The 22,989-nt window shown below is 38.3% G+C and overlaps 1 long non-coding RNA gene across 1 annotated transcript in view; it reads left to right on the forward strand.

Moving 5' to 3' along the window:
- Positions 1-22,247, forward strand: part of LOC102496229 (uncharacterized) — a 96,582-nt gene extending 74,335 nt beyond the window's left edge. Inside the window, exon 5 of the long non-coding RNA XR_336703.2 lies at positions 22,137-22,247. This is a non-coding gene — a long non-coding RNA (uncharacterized LOC102496229). The remainder of the gene's footprint in view (positions 1-22,136) is intronic.
- Positions 22,248-22,989: the final 742 nt, after the last annotated feature.

The following is a 22,989-nucleotide window of genomic DNA, read 5'->3' on the forward strand; positions in this document are numbered from 1 at the left end:
CATCTGGGACCTTTGCCGTATCTTCCTTTATGAAATAAAGTAACCATGTAACTCTTCTATCTTCTTGATTTGCAGTTAAATATGAAAAACTAAAAACAATTTATGAACTGCTTTAAAATGTTTAGGATTAATGTTATCACTACAGTTAAATTTACTGATAATGATTCAGAGGAACTAATCTCAATCAGTACAATTTTAGTAGTTAAAGTAGTTGGATGATAGGGAAATTCATGCCTAAAAGAGGGTATTCTTTTCAAATGACTCTTCATTTAGACCATCTAGAGAGAAACTGTCTATGTCTTCATATAACAAAGTAAGTACTTCTCCATCTTGTAACCCCAATTCTACATCTATACCTAAGGTCGCTAATTAACCACGACTTTCTCTGGCAATCTGCAGCCCACTCCATGATCATCAAATGATCTCCCCTCACTAGCTCTGATGCTTTTTTTCTTATCCCTAAGAAATCTTTATTAACTCTCTGCCTCTGCTGATTCCTGGAGGCCAGGTAGGTGATTAATGGTCCCTGAATTATGACCCAACCAGAAAGGCTGTTGGTGGAAATTTATACTCAGTGTGGTAAGCTAGAATTCTTTCAACCCAGGTACTCGACATTCATTGCACAATTTAATTGTAAAGAGTAGTAGTTAATGAGAGCACAGGGGAAGAGGGTAAAATAGGAGCTGAGAGTCTGGGCTGAAGGCCAGTGCTCTCAGCGGTGAAGTTACATCTGGGATGGATGAATCATCCAGTGGACAAATTGCAGCACTGGGACAGGGTTTTCGTCACCATTGTATTTTGTCAAGGAGGAAATGAAGGCTCATGGAGACTAATGAAGAAAGATAATGATGACGATAATAATAATAACTCCCTTTTGTTTTATCTATTTTTTAATGCTTATTTATTTATTTAGAGAGCAAAAGAGACAAGCCCCCTCAACAGAGTCTTACATCGTGGTCCTTCCTCCCAGCTTTTCTAAGCCAGCCAGGGTCACAGACATGTACATATGTCCAATGTGCACCGGTTAACCTGGAAACTGAACCCTGATCTTCCACATGGCCAACAGCATGGCGGAGCATTGCAATCCCACAGTACTTCGGTGGCTGGGTCTCCCTTTGTTTGATTACCTTATGTGAATCAAGCTCTAGGTAGGAAAGTTGCTAAACACTAAAGCTAACGCAAAATCAATATTGTAAAAGTAGAAACTAGCATCTATTAATATAGTCCACAGAAGAGAAAATTTCACACTTAGGAAGATCAAATGACTTTTCAAGATTACATAGAAAGTCTTGGCTCTGGACTTGGAAGCAGAATCTGTCTAGACTTCTAAGTTCTCATTCCTTCCAGTTTATTACTGCCATTGCTTCTACCATTCCTCTTTGTTGCTACCAGCAATATAGAGTTTACTGAACACCAAGCACTCACTGCGTGTCTTTCAGTGATAACCCCAAGTACTGATAAGAAAGCTATGATTTGGTTTGGGTAATGTTTCCAAAGCCCTGTGGGGAGCAAGAGGCAGAACCGGGATTTAATCCCACATTTTTTTGACTCCAAAGATAATTATGTTAGCCACTGCCATAACTGGCTGCAACCGCCACTAATAACCAACACTGTCACCATAATATTCAATGCTACAATTCAAACTACATCTTCTCATGTACATAATGCTGTACAAGGTTATCGCTATGTTGGATGGTTTGGTCAGAAAAGCCAGCCAGTTTGAAGACAGTGGATAAGATGAGCTGTGGACAATAGGGGCAGACATGTATGCTTCTGTTCTGCTCCTCCAATATGCTCAATCTAATGCATGAAGGAAACTATTTTATTAACTGGCTATGCCTTTTATCAATCCACAGACTCAGCAGGGTTCACAAGTTCAAAGTTAAAAAGTCAGCTACTATCTACACTGGAAGAACCCTGGTGCTAAATAAAACCACATGGTCCTTCTAGCTAATTGGAAAATTAGATGAACCAGGCTGCCAAGATGCATGCAAACTACAGAGCCCTGCTGAGTGTCCCTGAGTAAATAAATTACAAAAATAAAGTATCATTTTTTTTACTTGCATATAAAAACAAGCAAATGAACGCTTTTTCATGATGGCTGCAGAGAGCCCCAACCAGTCATTCCCATGTGCAATTTCATATTTCAATAGTTTTATTTTTATTTGAAAACGAATTTTCTGCTTGTGAAAAGAAGATGCATGGTTCTGACTGGTGCTAGGTGGTTGGGAGGAGCTATCACTCCCAATACTGGCCTTTTTGCTAACCAGAAGACCTCTGAGCTTATCTTTTTATCTTTACTCAGTTGCCTCTGCCTCGCTCATTGTCTTTATAATTTTCTTTCTGTCCAATTGCCAAATTGCCTTCTTTTCTAGATAGAAATGTGTTAGTGTTCATCCATTCCATAAATATTTGTTGAACGCTTACTATGGGCCAGCAGTGGTTCTAAGTACCATAGACACAGAAGAGTAAAGCAGACAAGAATCCTTGTCTTCATGGATTAAAAGATCCAGACAAAATATTGTGTAGGTTTGTTTGGGTTAGGCATTTGAGTGAGAAGAGAGTAGGCAACATTAAAACATTCCAAACAGGTGTCATGCAAGGCACAGCAATAAAGTGCAATTCTATGCAAGATGGTGTGGGTTATGGGCAATGGAGGCAGTTGTGTATGCTTCTATTACCACTGCCCCAATATGTTCCATCTAAGCATGCACATCTGACTCTATTGCCCGTGACTCAACTTCTTACATGGGAAGGTTCCAGGTTCATGTCATGGAGACCTTCTTGAGTTAGCTGGGAATGCCAGGCACATACACAGATCTGAGCTGACTAAGCCTGGGGATTGGTCTCATCATCAAGACCCTGCTTGGGATACTGTTTTGCTGTCCCTATCTCTTGGTCTTTCTCTCTCTCTCTCTCTCACACACATGCACACATACACACATTCATGGAATAAATAAATAAACTAATCATAAAAATGTCATTTCATAAGGGTGTGAAAAGCATGCTTCAAGATTCTCACATAGAAAAGATCTTGGAAAACTTGTGGACTAGGGAGGCACATGTGACTAGGTAGAGTGAGCGAGAGAAGAGTGGTAGGAAATGAAGCTAGAGAAGAAAGCAGGGGCTAGATACCATGGGGAAATTTGCAAGCTATATCAGATATGTGAGAGACAGTATATGGCAATGGAAAAAAAAAAACAAAACAAAACGAAATGAACAAAGTAAAAAACTAAATATGTGTGGAGCACTTCTTTCATAAAGAAGAATAAATTCTGTTGGAAAAGTGTTTAAGTACCAACTGGGTGGTTAGACCCTTGTCTCTTGTGTATACATTGTCTATTCTCCTGCATCTGTGAATTGTAGTGTGAATGGTGGCAATTGATGTAACACAGGATTCCTGAATGCTCACATTCTATCTTGACCTAGCCAGGGCCCATGAGATTGCTAAGAAAAGTATATTTTTACAAAGGACAGAGAGGGAACAAAGTGTACTCTTGGTGTTGTTTATTTAACCCCCCAGGGCGATTCCATTACAGGCTTAGCCTGGCCACATGGATGACTCCTTTTGCTCATAACAGTGTATCACTACTGTGATGAGTAAAGGCAAGTCCAAGGAGAAATCAAGGAGGGACACATCAAAGATAAAGGATTTTTCTCCCTAAGGCTAAGAGTTTAGCTGATCTAATTTGTCAACATATGGGATTTCCTTCACTCTGCCTAGTTTCCAGTTCAGTGAGGGCTGAACAATTTTAACTATAGCCTTTTTAAGAAAAGATGATTAAAAAAAAGAAAAGGGAAAGGGAAAAAAATAGGAAAGCTTAGAGAAAGAAATAGATTTGTTCACAGGATCACAGAATAAGAGTAAGATACCCATGGCAAGCCTCCAAGGATGAAGTTAATAACCAACAATCCCTTGGAAACAGCTCCAGATCCAACTTATACCTAGGGCTAACTTTTCCTTTCTGGATATTTAGGCCTTGTAGTTTGGTTCAGATCAGAAGATGAAAGAAGACCTGAAAAGGGACATGATAGAATTCATGTTATTAAGACATGTGAAAGCTTGTGAAAATTATTAGAAAAATTAATGATAAAGGTCTTACCTCCACTCAAGTTTGTAGCTTAAACCATTACAAAAAAAATTCATTCAATTTCAATATCACCAAAGGTAAAACCAAACAAAATCTCTTTAGAAGTAGTATTGTTGGTTGACTATATCACTCACTGCTAAAATAAGGTAAGGGGCCCTTCTACCAGTCCCAGAGTCCCAGATATGTGACATATTAGAAAGATATTGAGTGACAATTGTATGGAGTGCCTGTCTTCATTTTACAGGTGAATACACTTGTGACCATAAAAGGACACGTACTAGAACTCAGCTGCTTTGTATTCCCAGGTCTAGACTTTTTCAATACCCCTCCTTCCAAGATAGCTAGGACAGAAGGCATACCGCATCATATCTGGAAATTTTCCAAATGTTTAGGAGCTTGGCCCAAGCTACTTCAATATGGAACTGCTTACCTGGTGATAAATGTTGTCACTAGTGCTCATGGCACTTACCGTCTGGTGCTTATGAAGAAGGACAATGATTTATGGCTGTGTTACGTGTCTGGATTGAGCAGAGGAAGAAGAATACATAATGCAAGGTCTGAAGACTGGGATTTCTTTGGCTGTGGCCAATAACAACTATTTCCCTAGTCTGTAACCACCATTAGATTTCCCTCCAACTTACTTTGCTCATTGCCCTTCTCTGTCTGTCTCTGTCTCTCTTTCTGCTTCTTCATTTTATTCTGGTCAGTTCCCAAGAGCTCAACCTAATCTGTCGAGCTGTATTTGTGTCTAAGGGAAGATAAGGGAAGAAAAGAAAAGGTCATTATTTACATGTTTTTAATGTACTAGGCAATGGGCTAAATGTTTTCATGCTTATTTTCCATTTAAGCTGCATGATCAAGTTGAGACAGATAATTTATCCCCATTTACACACAAGGAAGCATGCTCAGAGTTCATAAAGTCGTTTGGGAAAAAATGTTGAATTCAATTTTTACTCTGATGCCCAAAGTATGAGTTTCTTGAATATCTCATTTATATCATTCTTCTCCATCCATCTAGCAGATCTTCCTGATCCTGTCCTAGGTCTGTATAACAGCATATTCACTGAACATTGAGCTTCTATTATGTGCCAGAAAATGGCAAATCAAAAATGTATGTAAAGCAAAGTGCCAGGGCCAGCATGTGCCATAGTGGCTAAGGCGCTGGACTCCCACATGGCTGACTAAAGATCAAGTCCTGGACCTGGTAGTTTGAAAATCACACTGGAGTGTTTGTGTGTGTGTGTGTGTGTGTGTGTTCAAAATCCCAGGAAGAGAATGGAGGAGAAGGATAGTGGCTTGTCCATTCCCCTGGGGGGAGAGGGCATTTCTCATTTTCCCTTTCACAGTCTTTCTCCAATGAGCATATGTGCCCAAATCCTTAAAAACACAACGGAAAATAGAGAGCCCATGTCAAGTAGCTCCTAGCTGGTGTATGCATGTACGCTTGGAATTTAGAGCTGATAAAGAATGCACAGTAGTAAGTACATTTTTAGACAGAATGTTTATCATTCATTTATTCATTCGCTCAGCAAATGTTTATTAAATACCGATTCTGTGCCAGTTATTATTCTGTGCCAGTGTTTATCAATCCTGGCTGCCTATTAGAATAACCTACTGCACTTTAAAAAAAAATGCCAATTGCTGGCTCATCCTAGTAATTCTATTTAATTGGCATAGGGTGGGCCCTGGCATAAATATGTCTTCCTAAGGAATGACAATATGCAGATAAGACTGAAAAATACTTTTCCAGGGTCTAAGAGTGCAGCAGTGAACAATCCAGACAGGAGCACTCAAGGTATTCGTAGCAATGTGACCCTCTTATACATATAGAAGATGTGGAAGATAAAGGGAGACAAAGAGGTAAATGAAGCTGGAAGGCTATACTGCAGATGCATTACCTCGAGCCTTAAATTCAAGGCCACTTAGATGACCTGAAGCAGAGTAATGATATAAAGACATATATAGCATATCACATTTTACATTTCTGTGATCAGAGTAAGTAGACAGAGCTCCCATGGCATCTAAATTGGAGGGAAGAAGTTAATTCATCTCTTCTTACACATGATGTGTTCTTACATATAGAAGACTTTGAAGGCATCACCAAAAATCTTGTAGAACTAGTACATGAATTCAGTAAAGTTGCAGTATATAAAATTAACATATGAAAATCACCAGTATTTCTATACACTAATAAAAAACCTTTTTTATTTTATTTTAATTTATTTCACCAGTCCAGTTGGGGATACTAAACACATTATCACCAACAAAAACATAACCCATTTCTTTGTCCCATAAATGTCTTGTCTCTGTATTTCTCTCCTAAAAAGACCAACCAAGAAAGCAATTTTACTTACAATAACTACAAAAATAATAAATGCATATATTTAAGAGTTTTTGTCAAACCAATTGATAGAGGGCTGTACTCTGTGCTGCACTTGAAAGTGTGGGTATAGAAATGAATAAGAAAAATTCCTGGGGCCAGCAGGTAGTATAGTGGTTATGGTGCTAGACTTCCACATGGTTGACCATGGTTTGAGTCCAGCACCTGGTGACTTGAGAACCATACTGGGTGTGTGCACATGTGTGCGTGTGTGCATGCCCTAAATTCCAGGAAAAGTATGGAGGAGAAAGGATGGTTGCATGGGCATCCTCCTCCCATGGGGTGATTTCTCACTTTCCCTCTCACTGTCTTTATTTCTCTGCAGCAAGTGCACAAATTTTTGACAAAAAACTTTTAAAAATGTTTCTTTTCCTCAAGGAACTTCAAGTCTAGTGTGTGTGTGTTGAGGGTAGGAGACAGGGTACTGCAAAAGAACAAGTCTAGTGCAGTTAGAAATACTGGGTTAGAGGGGATGTAGGATGCTGTTATGGCATCCTATCTGCTCTGATGAGGACTGTGTCATGAGATACTTCCAGGTGCCACCTTTGCAGTGTCCTCAGGTGAGTGGTGACTTAACAGGAAGAGAAATGGAGGAAGGACCATACAGGAGCATATAGGCAGAGGAAACAGCATCTGTGAACTTCAAATAGAGAAGATACTTGAACTGATTCAAGATTTCTAATCAGTTCAATCTAGCTTGAAAACAAGCATAGAAAGGGGAAAATATAGAGACGTGGAGTTGAAGAGGATAGCAGGGCAATAAAAGCATAGTAAGTCATATGACAGAGTCTCTTTATTTTGAAAGCAAAGTAGTGAAGGAGTAGGAAGAAAGTGTGATCCAATTTGCACTGGAAACTTTCTTCTGTGGATAAAGATGATTGTCTAAAGCAATGAAAACCAGGAGGCTAGAAGGCAGCAGTGATAGGTAATAGAGAAATGGAAAAATCTCCTTGAGTGTGTGAAGAAAGGGGTTGCCTGGGAGACACGATTGTTTTCTAGAATGTCATCTCTTTGCTTTGCAATTCCCAAAACTCAGCCTTACCTCCACATCAAAATGTAATGGCGTTATGGAGGAAAAATGGTGTAGTGAATGAATATAAGACTAGGGGACAGAGAAATGGGCTGTTACAGGGCCATGTGGGCATTTCACTATACCTTGTTGACTTTTTGTGTCCTCTGTGAAATGGAGCCATGACAGCAATAGATACATTTATTCCCTTAGAGTTCTTGGAAGGATTAAATGAAGTGCACCACATGGAAGCAATTTGTATACTCTGAAGGCTGCTGTAATTGGGCATCTTATGGTGCATTCTCTGAACAAGCCTCAAACCATGAGTGGTATCTATATGGGCTACATAGGACGTCAGGGGGCTGGCAGATTCCATTTCTAGAAGAGTCTAAAAAAATTATTCATATAGGCTTTTACTGTTCCAGCAAGACTAATCTCAAAATAGCCTCATAGTCTACATGTTTGTCTCTCCCCAATTTTGCAACCACATCAGTTTCTGATTAGAGTTACAGTTAGAGTGGGGAAGCAACTTTGGAAGAGACATGAGCGCTGTCAGCAGATGAGGGAGGGGATAGAGAGCTGAGACAGAGGGAGGGAGCCCACTGTAACACCTGTTCTGGTTGAGATTCTGAATGAATATGAAAGGTAAGCAGAAACCCAATTAGTAACCTCTGAACTTGCCCCAAGTTATCTCTGCAAACACACACCCTCTTCTATCCTATTCTTCCAAAGCAGAGCAGGCTTCTTGACAGGTTATTGCAAGAAGGATTCAGACCCAGAGAAAATAAAAAAATGAAGCAACTCACAGCCATTTTGGCCTCCTCCTTCAGCATCTCTAATTAAGAGTTTTCTGTGAGGATAAGGAAGTTTCTACCTCTCAGAGCATAACAGGAGATAATTATTCCTATTACATTCACAGTCTCTTTTCATTAAATGCTTACTATTTGCCCCACAGACACTTTTTTCAAAGCCTTAAGTGCTGGTATTATTGTCCCCATTTTATAGATAAGGAAACCGAATTTCAAAAAGGTAAAGTAGCTACCCAGGTACTGTGTAAAGGATTAAGAGAATCTCATGTCTTGACATACTCAGCACTCAGATAATAACATGAAGTGGACATTATTATTCTTCCCATGGTCAACCACATTACTCCTCTGTCTAGCATCTCAGTTTTACTGTCAGCAGCACCTCTCCTTATGAGAAGGGTATGCTTCTTGTTCACTAAAGGCTGATTGCCAATGCAGAAGATGAGTGAAAGTGGCAGATGGCACTGTTCAGTAGAAGCTTTATGATTTTTGAGTCTGGTTTGCCATACTTAAGTTTTCTTTGCCATTAGACTAACAAGGTCTGAGATTAAAGCTGCTCAGACATCCTGGATCCTGAAGTAAAGACAATATAAGGGAGAGTCACATCTATACATGGACATACAGAAATGAATTCTGAGATTTCAGCATCATTTGTTACACAGTGAAGCCTATCATGAACTGACTGATGTACTATGTGAAGTGGTTAAAGTTAAGAAATATTAGGTAGATGCCCAGATATATAATGAAACTTGCTCAACTCTGTTTTACTTCAAGTTGAGAGATCTTGGCTTGGTATTACTCTTTTTCTCCAGTTCTGGTTCCACAAGATTTTCCTGTAGTTCACAATGATTGTTTTCAAACAACAACAAACAACAAATAGATTAAAGAGTAGTTATATTTTTCATAGGAAAAGAAAGTAGATTAGGGTAGGGACTCATCGTTTCAATTAACATACAATCTAGGGCTTTTGTTAAAATGCAAATACTACTGTAATAGATTTGGGGTAAGACCATTCTCTGGACCATTCTTAGGTAACAAGACCTACAGAATGCTGATCAGTTCACCATTAATAAAAAAGGTTAAATAGTGCAGGATTGCACAATGGTTAGGAAAACTTGAATAGGACTGGATCAGACAAGCAAGGTGATAAGGGAGCAAAATTTAATGAAACAAAGTAAAGTAAGTGCTGAACCTATACCCTAAGAGTGAATGTCTCCTAGTTTAGTATTCTATCATTTGTGTCTAGGCTGCTTCTAACATTTGAATTTGAAAGCAAAATTAAAATAAAGCACCCCCCCTAAAAATAAAGGCCAAGACTTTACCATTTTATTGGTTCTAATGCTATTGACCATCATCAGGTTAGTCCAAGGAGGATGTTCAGAACACTAGTACAATTATAGACTCTTTTCTAAAAAAGTAAAATAATAAAAATAGCTCAAAATTATGTCATGCTTCAGTTAGCTTCACATTCGAAACATATTATTGCTTTTGGTTTATGTGTTTGTTTCTAGGATTTCTGATTATCCATTTTTCTCCCCTTGCACTCTGTCCCTTTATTGTATCTTCAAGTTTTTCCAAGCTTGAAATTATACTGTAGTATCTATCAAATCTCCTGTGCCATCAATATCCCTCAGAAAATTTCCTCCTGGAATCTTTTGTGCAATTTTTTCAAACTGACTGAATATTGCCACTGTAAAAAGTTTGACGAAACTGACTTTTGTTGTTGTCTAAATTATATCTAAGCCCCAAAGCTAAAGATAACATGTCCGAGGTTATTCATATTCTAAATAGAAACCAAAGAATGGCTAACTTTGGGGCTGACCTTTTCCACTGACGCCTGGATCTTGCCAAGAAGCAGCAATCAATCCTGTGGTCATAGACAAACACTAGGACCCCTCTTCCTCATTTTTCATCTACAAAAGAAGAGATGGAGCAGGTAAAGGGTGAAGGTCATCAGAATTATCCAAGTTATTGCTGGCCTTGTGAAAATGGAGTTTCAGTGGTAAGTTGTTTCCTTTTCTTTCTTCATGAGACTAGAGATCTTCAAAATCCCCCAAAGTCAAGTAATGGGAGTGCCAAGACAATATACCATAAGTAATTGGAATGGCTACACGAGGAGACTAACATATTCCTTTCTTGATGGACAAAATCCACATTACTGTGGGAATATCTGCGATTGGGAGATTATAAAAGAGATTCCTCTCTGTAACCTTCTGACAAATCCCTTCTTCAGTCAAAACCCCCATACACAGTGTCTCTTTAGTCAGTGTTCATAGCTGATGCCAGAAAGGGCTTGACTTCTCTCACCCATGCTATCTTCTGTTTGCTCCCTTTCCTTTCTTCTCACCTTTCTCCATCCTTTCCTTCCAGTTCCCTCCCCTCCTCTCCTCTTTCTTCCCCCTTCCTTCTCTTTTTCTTTCATCTCCGCCTCTTTTCCTTTTTCTCTTTTTTTCACCTTTTCTTCCAACTTTATTTTATTCTTCCTAAATTACTTTTTCTGCCTTTAAATATTCTTTACGTTCATGAGCATCTCCAAAGGTAGGATAGGAATTGATAAATGTCTGCTGTCTCATATTTCATGGAATATTTCTCCCATAACAGGTTGTGCTTCTATCATTTGATGTTTACTTGTATTATGCGTCCTTGTTTAAGTATCATTTACAAAAGAGACAGGGTGATCAGATGGAAGAACGTGGCTTAGAAACTTTATAGACATATTTTAAATCCTGGTTCTTTCTTTTTAGAGTTATATGATTTAGGGAAAGTGTAACTTTGTTTTCCCCTCTACAACCTGTGAGTGAAAATGGCAAGAACAACAATGGCAACGGAAATGACAAAGTCAACAAAAATAATGCCAGCATCTGTCATGTAGATATTGACTATTTAAAATGCCTAATTCAGTCATTATAACTAATTTAAGGAATGTGTATTAAGCACCACTATGTGCCTGTTACTATAACAGGCACTGAAAATTTCATAGTGAATAGAAGAGATATTACCCAGGGCCAGCTAGGTGGCATAGTAGTTAAGGTGGCTGTATCCACATGACCAAAAGCATGATTTGAGTCCCAGACTTGGTGGCTTGAAAAATACAACAGGCAGGTGTACGTGATTCCCCAAATTCCCAAAAAGTGAATGGGAGAGAAGGGATTGTGGCATGGCCAACCCACCCTGAGGGGGGGATTTCTCACTTTCTCTTCTCCTCTCTCTTTTCCTTTCTCTTCCTCTCTCTCCCTTTCTCTCTCCTGTGAGCACACACACCCTATAGCAACAAAAACAAACAAAAAAGAGATGGAGAGCTATTATCTGTGTCCTCACAGAGTTTATGGTCTAGTGTAGTGGTGGGCAGATACAAAACAGACTGGAGCCAAAATTCTGCCTTTAACTTGTTCTGCACAATTAAGTTGGTTTACATTATTCAAAGATGTTAAAATCAATAAATTAATAAATGTAAATGTAATAAATTTATAAGTAAATGTTTACTACTAGTCTTTTATAGAGAAGTTTATTTGTTGCTAGTTTAACAGAATACATGAGAAACATTCAATAAATGCTCTTCATAAACAATTATTTAAATGGATTTCTTTTCATGAGATTCTGACTAATTTCTGTATCCCTTCAATTCTGCTATAGGCTTACTATCATTTTGAAATAAAGGTCAAATTTCTCAGATGGATCTAGGCTCTGCATGTGTGACCCTTGTGCCCTTTCAGACTTAATTTTATTCGAATCCTTCTACCTCCCTGGATTTCTTTCTGTTTGATGAATAATGCATAAGTGACTCAGCCCAGGATATTGTTAACCTTCCTCCCCCTTCTCTCCAATCTTTCAACTGGTCTACTCCAACCTGTACTTCAGAATCCAGCTCTAAAGTCACTCCCTTCAGGAAAATTTTATTGACCATCCTTTTATCTGTTCTTACAACTTTTGACACCTAATGGTAATTTTACATTCTCTTTTGTGATCATTTCATTACAGTCACCTCCATATGTTAGTTTGTCTAGGACAGAGCTGTGTCTCATTTGTTTATTATTTTATTTCCAACACCTAACATCCTTGCCTGGTGCTCAATAAATAATATGTAAATAAATGAGAGACAGAGTGAATGATTCAGTGTCATGTTTTTTGATTAAAAAACAAAACAAAACAAAACAAAACACAGGTTAGACAGCTTGTAGGATTATTTCAACAGGGGTACTTTCCTTTCCTTTTCCAGGAAAACACATTCCTGGATGGAAGTTCTGTGCCTCCATTGGAAGAGTTCCTTCACCCTCCCTTATGTGATTAATGGAAGTTGGTGAGCTTTTTGTGCTGATATATCATCTGTACCACACAACAAATGCATTGGTGACAGTGCTATCTGGGCCAAAACTGATGAACCATTTACAAACATCCTGATTTACAAAGAGGAAATTGGCTCACCTGAATGACAAGTTTGCATGCAAGGGAAATGTTCTTTGCAGTTTTCTAGCTGTGTTCTGGGAAGCCTCAGAGTCCCAAAGAAACACACACCAGCAGTCCCCTCTAAAAGGTAGATCTGAGGTCACCTTGGAGGAGGACAAAAGTTTTGAGATCAACATTCCCCTGGGTAATCCTCAAGTGAGCTTTAGGATGTCTGAGAACTATCTGAATTTGTATGTGGAATATATATTTGCATATGTATACTGTCCTCAGGAGTTTGTAAAATGTATCAGCTTGTCATTGGGGTATGTCCCAACCCACTAGTTAAAAAACTAGTGCTTTAAGAAAATCTTGGGTTTCTCAGTCTTTGAATGTTTTTATTTATTAATTTTTTTTAGTTAGTTTCTATTTTTTGTTTTTACTACAGGGCATGTATGTTCACTAAGAGACACAGAGAAGGAAAGTGAGAAATCAGTCTGTGAGAAGGATAGCCCCACCACAATCCCTTCTCTTCCATGTTCTTTGCAGGATTTGGGGCATGCATGCGCAGCACCTAGCATGTTTTTCAAACCACCGGGTCTGGAACTCAAACTGTATAGTCACCATGTGGGATTTAGTACTTTAACCACCAAGCCACCTACTGGCCCAATTTGTTATTTTTTATTACTATTATTATTATTTAAAGGTAAAAAATAAATAGCAGGGAAGAATGTTAAGTCCCTAAAGGGATTCTTCCTATTTCTAGTCCTGTCATTCCTTGACCCATTGTGCCAATGAAGAAATTCAGATCACTTGGAGAGTGTGTCCTGGTTTACCAGGAAGTGAGATTCAAACCAAGGACTCAAATTCTGCCAGCCCAAGTCCTTTCTACCACACCCCGCTGTCCTCTGATAGGATGATCATTCAGTTCCTAATTAATTTCTTTTCTTGCTAACTTACTCATTTTTTTTTGTACTCACCTATTTTTCTCACTGTCTCACATTATTATTTTCTCAACAAAGATTTTAAAACTATTTATTATTTTTGACCATTTATCTCTAATATTAAGTAGTGTCAATAAATGATTGTTCCACAAGGCTCTTAAATTAGAAAATGAGAGGCCAGCAGGTGGTATGGTGGTTAAGACGCTGGACTCCCACATGGCTGACAGCTGTTTGAATCCCAGAACTAGTGGCTTAAAGATCACATGCGACATGTATGCCCAAAATTCCAGGAGGAGAAAGGAAGAGAAGGGATGTTGGTGTGGCCATTCCCATGGGGGGTGGGGGTGGGGATTTCTTACCACTGTCTCAATCTGTATTTTTCCTCTTTAGTGAGTGTATACACCCTATGGCAAAAACCTTTTAAAAAGTTTAGAAAATAAAATATGATAGGCTATATTTATGTTTTCCTTTTTAAATGTATCTTTTGGGTGATAGTAAAAGAATACAAACTAAATTACCTAACTCTACAAGAGATGAAAGAAGAAAAGGTATTTCATGAGAGACTTCTACAAGTTTTAGAATTGAAAATGGAGGACTCAACTGAATGTCAAAACCACAAAATAAGTGCCTGCGGAGACAGACACTAATGAAAACAAACCAACTGGTCCTACAAAGTCAATATATAACAAGAGATATTAGTGGATGGTGAAAACTGAGACCAATTGAATGTCTGTATGAAAAAAGGTGACGTCACTCTACCTCCTGAGTTCTCATCGGCCACACAGCAGTGTGCCCAGGCACCAAAGGTAGCAGAATGGAAAATATGATCAACTTTAGAAAAAGGACTTTCTAATACACTTACTGTGATCAGTCAATGAAATTAGTGACTATTCAGCTCTTCACTCAGAAAGGAAGCCTAGTGACAAACCCGTCCCATGTGCACAAAGCCTCAAACCAGTTTTATGTGCTTGGAAGAAGAAGAAGAAGTGCTAAAGGACCATCTCATTGGTTAGAGGCTTCTAAAACAAGGGAGAAGGACCAGCAAATGGCATAATGGGCATGTCGCTGGACTCTCACATGGCTGACCATAGTTTGAGTCTTGGACCCGGATGCTTGAAATTCACACTAGGTGCATGTGCGTGTGTGCCCTAAATCCCAAGAGATGAATGGAGGAGAGGAGACTGTGGTGTAGCCATATCTCCTGGGGGGTGACTTTTTGCTTTCTGTCTCTGTATTTCTCTGTGTTTCTGGTGACTACACGTGCCCAACAGCAAAAGATTTCTCTCTAAAAAAATAAAAAAGGCAAAAAACAAACAAAAAGAGGGACAAAATTCTAAACAAACGGGAGAGGATAAATTGAAGGAAAACAGATAAGGCAGGGAATGAAATAAAATTTTAGGACTAAAACTTATTAATAATGCATGCTTAGATGTTGTATCTGTAAGAAAGAAGAGGATGCTATGAAAATATAATGGAAAACGAGAAACAAATCTTATAAATTATTTCTGTGTATCTGTGTATTACACACACTCATATATATAGAGAAATATTAAAAGTCTAATACAAATCGCGAGATAAAGTTGAAAAATATTTAAACATTAGAAAATGACAAACAGATAAAACGTATGTGGGGCTGTTGTCCATGTAATGCCTGTCAGCTCCAAATGTAACCTTCCTAATCATCCCTAAGTTGAGAAAGATGGACCCATAAACACTTCCTCTTTGCCAGTTGCATGATGTTACACTTTGTCAGTAGGGAGACTCAGAGGGACCCTGGAGAATGAAAGGATTTTTTTCTTCTACCTCACTTTGAGCTGATTGTTGTGTGACATAAAATATAGGAGTGTTAGAGAAACAATTTAGAAAAATTATTTACAGAAATAATTCTATTAAAAATGAAAAATTAATTATAGTTGATAATGTATACAATAATATCCACTGTTTTCATGCTGGGATAAACCATTTTGTATGCTATAAAGATGTGAAGTGACTAAATGTAAGGTAAAAAATATAAATTGGAATACCAAAAAAAAAAAAAAAGAGCAAAACCAAATTAATAAATTATCTTGAACTAAATGAGAAACATTTCCAAAATTAAAAGTTCCCAATAAGGGGGGCAAAAAATAAAGACCTTTTAAAACCATCTTATTTGGCTGGCCCTTTAGTGCAGAGGTTGTGTTGTGCTTTGGGAGCTAGAGCCCACATAATGGATTGTAGTTCGAATCCCTGACCCAGTGGCTGGAAAAGCACACCATGTGCATGTACATGTGTGCCTGAAATCCTGACAGGAGGGAGAAATGCAGAAAAAAGATTGTGGTGTGACCCTGCCCCACTGAGCAACCCTTTCTGTCTGTCTGTCTGCCTCTCTTTGTAGTGAACTCACATGGTTACTGGCAACTTTTTTTAAAAAATCACATTATCCTAAACTTTCACCACTCAATTTTTACCACTTAATAGAAGAGTTTTAAGACTTTCAGTTTGGGTGGGGATGTTCACCTGCAAAAAGCAGCAAATATCAGAATTTTTTCAAAAACAATACAGAATGTTAGGAGATAAACTGATGTTTTTAAAATTTTGAGACACAATGTATCCAACCAGCTGAATTTTAAACGTACAGTGAGCATGAAAGAGCAACAACTTCAGATAAGCAAAGGTTTGTCAGAACTGCTCCTGTATCTTTTCTTAGTAAGCTGTTGGAAGATGCGCTCTTATAAAGCTTAAAGACCATACTTTAACTATGGGGGTAGTGAGATCTATGAAACGAATTATCCTGTACAGAAAAATCTCATAGCTAAGTCTTATAATTATGGCGGAGGAAGGTTCTAGAAAGATCGTTTTATATCATGCTCAGGGTGCAAACTTTTCAGAATGGAGCAAAAGAAACAAGATGTCTCTGACTTATGTAATTTTAAAAAATAACTGAAAAAAACCCTATAGTTATTTGAAATGAAAGATTAGGGGGAAACAAAGGCTATGTGCTTGATATATACAAGGGGTTATCAACAAATGACGTTAGTATTATGAAAGATAGGCAATTACTAACCTTAGTAAAAGTATGCCCTAAAACTGAAAAAAGTAAGCATGAAATCTTTTTTTTCCCCTTTATGTCTCCATTCTGTCAGGATCCATTCTGTCAGATTATGGATGAGCTGTCATAGTTTTCAGGCTTTGAGGCCAGGACTTGAACGCTGGTCAGCCATGTGGAATACAGCTTCCTCTGCCTAGTGATTGAGCACTGCGCTATGTGCCTGGCCCGACATTTGTTTTAAATAGATGTTATCACATGGGTGTTTCATAAGGGTTAATGAATAGCATTGTAAATGGTCCAAAAGCATTTCTTCTTATCCTCATACCTCACGCTTTTAAATCAACATCCTTACCTCTGCCTCCAGCCACATCCATACAGCGGTAATAGCAGTAATAGCAGAAGTATTGACATTAAAATCGTAATAAGTATATGCATAGTTGAAAACTGTAAAAGACCGAATCAATTTATGTAGATGTTCTCTAAATTAACAGGATTCTGACAGTCTAATTAATAAAAGATTTGAAGACAGACTATTTGAAAGAATGGATCAATAGCAAGCTTTGTTTTCAACCAGCTCCTCTCCAGGGCTGAGGTCAGTCGAAAGCACTTGGACATCATTTGCAGTCAGGTAACTGGCCTGTTTTCAACAGAGGTCTGTCAGAGACTGCCAAAGTACCCCAAGAATGTCCACAAACTCAGAGGTTGAGCTGTTCAGGAAACAAAAGACTCACCTCGCCTTTCAGAAGCACTGCTAAAATTAACCATGTATTTACATTTCAAACCTTGCACCACACCTAAAGTCAGTCTGATGTAATATGATCTCATTGCCTCAACCAGCTTCAGTTTAAGGCTAACAGGTCATATTTTGGCAACAAAAGAAGGTCTCATTAGTAAGTAACATTTGCACCAGAACCTGTTTAGGGGATTATGATCAACACACTGAAATATATTTTTAAAAATAATTGTCTGAGTAAGAATGACAGTACACACACACACACACACTCACACACACACACATACACACACTCTGTCTTTATATAAAGTTATGCATTACAGAGGACTTTAAAAAGTTAATGAATAAGTGGAATTAAAGCAGAAGTTTATTTTGGTGTGAAGCATTTTTGAAATAAATTTATGTGTAGCTTCTTATTTTTTTTTTAATTGCCAGAGGGTTCATGCACTTGCCAGAGGGAGACAGGGAAAGGAGAGAAAAAAAGAGCACCTCCTCACTAGGGCGTGGTTACAACACAAGCCCTTCTCCAATGCTCCTTTCTGTCAGGAGGTGGGGCAGGCACTCATGTGTGCGTGGCATGTCCTTAAAGCTCTTAGATCCTGAATTCAAATCTCGGTCAGCTATGTTGGATCCAGTTTCCGTTAATCACTAGCCTATGGAGCCAGCCCATGCATAGTCTCTTCATAATCTTTATTTTCCATGAACTTTTGAAGACTCTCATATTTATATATCTATATATTTACATATAGTATTTGTATAACATAGAATAAATATTATCATTTTATACATCATGCTGTGTGCAATATACATGCCTATTTATTTCCCTCTCATATATAATCCCATATAGATGTGTCTCATATGTGTGATATATAGATATGTAGAATATTTATGAGTGAGAGCTAGAGTAAGAATAAAGCCACAGAATGTAAATTAGTACAGCTGTTATGTAAAACATATGGAGATTCCTCAGAAACTGAAAATAGAACCACCATGTGATCAGCAACCCCACTACTAGGCATATTTGCAAAAGACAGGAAATCAGTACGACACAAAGATATCTGCTCCTCAGTTTTTTCTTTTGCATCACTATTGACAATAGGCAAGATATAGAAGCAGTCTAAGTGTCCATTACCAGATAAATAAAGAAAATGTGTGTACACACAAACACACACACACACACACACACACAGGTGGAATGTTATTCAGCCACTGAAAAGGACAAAATTAGGCCAGTCCTGTGACACAATGGTTAATTGATGTGTTTTGGGAACCAGATCTCTCAAGGCTGACTATGATTAGAATCCCAGCTTCGGCAGCTTGAAAAATGCTCCAAGCACAGGAATATATGTACATGCTCAGGATCCTGATATCCTGACAGAAATGGAGAAATAGAGGTAAGAGGGTTGAGATAAGACCACAACCTATGGGTGGGGGTGCTTCTCTCTTTTTCTCTCTGGTGAGCACATGTGTCCTCTGGCAAAAGAAAAAGAAAACAAAATTAAAGGGTACAAAATCCAGCCATTTAAGGTTAAATGGGCAAGACTGGAATATATACTAAGTAAAATAAGCCCAATATAGTCAGAGAAATACCACATAGTTTCCCTCATATATAGAAATTGGGGAAAAAATAACCCCATAAAGGAGAGAGAGGTAGAATACCTCCTACACATTGGGAATGAGCACGCAGGGGCAAGAAGGGGACCGGGGACTGTGGATTAATGGAAACAATGTCAAAAACAGTGGGGAGACTGATTAACAAGTTACTGTATATAATGCTACAAATGACTGAGATGATGAGTATACTAATCACCCTGATTTAATCATCGCACGTGGTATTCACACACTGAGACATCGCATTGTAGCAAGTGTTACATTAACACAAAACTAAGAAGAAGAATAAAAGGGTAAACCTACATAGTATTAACAATGTGGAAGGAACAACTAAGGCCTATTCTACTTTCTCGGCAGGGAGTAATAGGACATTGCAATTGATCTCATTTAACTAATTATGTCAGGAGTGAACACGTCAATGTGTGGTCTGGTAATCAGGTCTCAAGGTGAATATGCTAAGTACCATGTCCTAAATATGAGAAAGTTTCATTTCTCTCTGCTTCTACCCCACAATTAACTTGACCAACCTCAACTGGATCATTCCTTTTCCGATTTCAGTTTTTCATTAAAACAGAATCATCATACAATACCAACCAATTTCACAATATTGTCTTGAAATTCTCATGAGATAATGTGTCTGAATAGTTTTGAAATAGTACAAAAATCTGTGCAGATTTAAAGTAATGAAATAGCTATATGAAATTGTCTGCATAAGAAATTCAAATTTGGGGCAAAAATGAGAATTTATTGGCTCATGTAATTGGGAAAGATCCAAAGGTACAGATGGCCTCAGAGAACTCTAGGTACTTAAAAATTATCCAGAGCCTGTTTTTCTTCATCTCTATTAAGCTGTTTCACCCTATGGATTCACTTTATTTTCTTATACCATGAAGAGTCTTTCCATGCAATGAGTAGTCTGGAGAGAGCAAAAAGCATATAGCTTGTGGCTTATAACAGACAAGCTCAGTCATCCAGAGGAAAGAGAGATCTTCCATTAGCATCTGTTTATAAATTTCCAGGAATGAACTCCAGGAATTCTAACTGGACTACTCTGGATCATACACACCTTGTCGGAGCCAGTGACTGTGGTCAAGGTGAAGGGATTATAATTAGTCCAGGCCACATGACTGCTATGAACTATTAATACATTGACAGTGAGATATTTAGCTCTTCAAAGTAGGGATGTGCTCTGACCAGTAGATAGGGGAAGGAAATACTGGTAGAAAAATATCAGATGCTCACTGTTGCGCCATATGTCTTTCTGCATTCCCCATGTTCGACCTGGATGCCTCCGTCTCAGACTTATCACAGTAGATTGTGAATATTTTTCTGATTCACTTTTGCATCCTGAACACTAATCACAGAATGGGATGTAGATTAGTTGCTCAGTCAATACAGATTAAAGAAAGGGATAACTATGTTTTCTTCTTTCTGTTAAAACTGTAAAGGATTTGTATGTGTGTGGAAAAATCTACTTTTGCATGCCTACACTCCTAAATTCTCTCAAGCTCAGGGGTACTACTTGGGAACACTGTCTCTATTTATCAAATATTTTTCAAATATTCACTTGCCACTGTGTAGGAGCAAAGTGTGATGCAAAGTTCTTCAGATGATTAAGAAAAGTGGATTTGGGATTACTTTTTGGTTTCCTAAATTATAAATGGGAAGCTCTACCCTCAAGAAGCTTACAGACAGATTGACAAATCATGGCATCTGATCTAGAATGATTAATACTTGAAACCATATGACAAATGCTCAAATAATCCACTCACATGATGTATGACACTGAGGTTTGGGGACAAGTGAATGATGGCCAACTGAACACAGTGGAAAAACTAGAGAATCAGGAGAAACAAAGGTTCTGGTGAAAGTGAGCAGGGAGAATTACATTTGTTTGCTTACTTGGAGCCAGTCGTTGGGCCAGCATCTTACAATTGCCATCTTATTTGGTCTTCAGAGTACTGGGAGGCAGGTGTTCTATCTATGGTTGGCAAGGCAGAAAACTGCGGCTCTAAAATGTTAAGTAAATCAGCAAGACAGTGCAAAAAAAAAAAAAAAACACAAGGTGACAATTATGTGCTGATGTTTTCAATGTTCCTGTGCTTTCTTCCATTGTGTAATTAATTACACATATAACACATGTGTCAGCCTATCTGTGTAAAGATAACCAATCAGAAAGTACATTAGATAGATAATTTATAGCTACATTGATACAGGTAATTATAAAAATGTTAATAGGTAATGAGAATCGATCACAGGTGATAGATTATAAAGATGAATGAGAAATGAAGACGCATGAATATATAATTGAGTTAGATTGATAGATATGTTCATATATATTCATACAGGGACACTATCAACGCGGTTTTGTGAGAAGTCAATTTGGACAGATATAATGTGCTTTGGTGCGAAGATAATCAGGCAATTACAGGGAAGCCACGATCTGCTCCTACCTCTCCCACCACCTCTGTGGCCCTGTGTCCTTGTCTTTTCTCATCCTCAGTTTCATTATCTGTAAAACGAGACTAATAAACAGAGCCCCTCCTACTCTCACAGGGTAGCTTTGAGAACCCTACAAGGTAATTGTTGGGGAGGCACCTTGAAAATTGTAACATGCTCTGTTTCCCCTGTGAGTTTGACCTGGGCGGTTTTGCAACTTCTTTTGAAAAGACAGCCAGCTCCATCTCGGGTCAGGAAATGGATCATTTTTTGAGAAGACATATGTGCTTGGCTGCTGCCTGTCTATCACGCTCATGTTTTATCAGGTTCCACATCGCCTCTACCTTGCAGCTTAGCTCATATCATCAAAAACCACTTTGGTGCCCTCCATGTCAGCAAATGGTTGTTCGTCTGTTGTATCTTTTGCTCCATCTCCAAAGCTGAGCTCAGTAACAGACTCTTTTTTGATGCCAGATGATCTGAAAGCAGGATGAAAAGTCAGGAGAATGTTTTCCCACTCAAGATCAATATGCCTTTAACCTTCCTTCCCTCTATCCTTGGGGAAACGTCTCTTCTCACCTTACTGGCAGCTCTGCGCTTCCACACACCTGTCTTTCTTTTTTCCCTCCCTCCATATCCCCACCTCCACCACCGCCTGGTTAGAATTCAGTCTGTCTTCCTCTTGATTCTCTCACGTGAGTATCAATCCTTACAGGTTCAGCTGGGCAGTGCAGAGTCCCTTTACTGCTGTGGACCAAAGAAACCAAGGAGCTATTCCCTTAGACCCTGGAGACATGAGTTCAATTCTTGCTCTGTTATTCGGAGCAGCCCGTCCTGAGAGAAATAACTTCTGTTCGACTCTTCATTGTTTTTTTTTTTTTTTTCCTGCAAATTGGGGGCAATAAAACCTGCCCTGTTTATCTCCTGAGAACATGAATTGAAAGGATTTAGATATTAATAAATCCGAATTTGAAAACCTTGGTGTCAAGCAGTGTATTTTTTTTTCTTTTCTTTCTTCTTCTTCTTTTTTTTTTTTTTTTTTGCTTAAGGACACATGCGGTTTATTTTGGTTAAAGATGGGGTCTCCGTGTTACAACCTTTTGTCTCCAACATTTAGAGCAACATTTGGTTCATGGAATACTGTCACATAGATCATGCCATGTTTGAATCAAACTTTAACCTAGAACCACACTAGGTAAGAAGGTTCTACAAAATGTAGTTTGGTTTCTCTTCTACAATGCAAAGGAGATTGACAAGGAGTGGCACTCATATGAGTTGACAACAGTCAATGGAACTGCCCTGAATATTTTAAGAGTGTAATAAACATTAATTCACATTAACGATACTCTACTCTAGACTTCTTTAACCTGAGGATTATTGTTTCCTAGAAGGAAAATGCTTAGTCTTCAGAGGTATTTGAATATATTAAATGCCACACCTTCCCCATAAGTGGAAATGTGTGTGTGTATATAGGTGTTTGTTTCTAAGAAGACATACCTGTCACTTTTATTACCTATTGAAGAGTTCCAGGATCATTCAGATAAGTTAGTACCTATCTTTCAATAAAT

The sequence above is a fragment of the Tupaia chinensis genome, unplaced genomic scaffold (genome assembly GCF_000334495.1).
Source record: "Tupaia chinensis unplaced genomic scaffold, TupChi_1.0 Scaffold142001_1, whole genome shotgun sequence".
Classification (NCBI taxonomy): domain Eukaryota; kingdom Metazoa; phylum Chordata; class Mammalia; order Scandentia; family Tupaiidae; genus Tupaia; species Tupaia belangeri.